At 29.4% G+C, this 432-nt stretch overlaps 1 long non-coding RNA gene across 2 annotated transcripts in view; it reads right to left on the bottom strand.

Annotated features, from left to right (window-relative positions):
* Positions 1–432, bottom strand: part of LOC116847515 — a 38,460-nt gene that overhangs the window by 2,040 nt on the left and 35,988 nt on the right. The window lies entirely within an intron of this gene.

Raw genomic sequence — 432 nt, 5'->3', positions numbered from 1 at the left:
TTATTTACCAAATATATTCTGGAAGCAAATAAATTTTACTTCTGTCAAATAAATAATTTATTTTACAGAACTAAATTAATTAATAAGTATTGCCATAGCTTTGGCCCGCTATATTTACGTCTATCATTTAGTAATAGTAACCAAATTTTGATAATATTTACTAAATTCTTCTCTCAGTGTACACATAATGCTTGAGATTGAAAATCGCATAAGTAACTCTAATTATTAGGACCTTAACTTAGTTTCCGCCCAAAAAATACTGAGAAAAAGCATTTATTGTAAAAAATTTATTTAAATTATTTCAATGAAAGTATTTTCCATCACTTTCTACAACTTTTTGCCATCTTTCTGGCAACTGGGCGATACCATCTCGATAAAACGATGTTTGTTTCGAAGCAATCCATTCGTCCACCCATTCTCGCACTTCTTCAA

Source organism: Odontomachus brunneus, unplaced genomic scaffold (assembly GCF_010583005.1).
Source record: "Odontomachus brunneus isolate Ranch 3 - 2012 unplaced genomic scaffold, Obru_v1 Obru_scaffold_079, whole genome shotgun sequence".
Classification (NCBI taxonomy): domain Eukaryota; kingdom Metazoa; phylum Arthropoda; class Insecta; order Hymenoptera; family Formicidae; genus Odontomachus; species Odontomachus brunneus.
The sequence above is the reverse complement of the archived record's forward strand: the minus strand, read 5'-3'. Positions and strand labels throughout refer to the sequence as shown.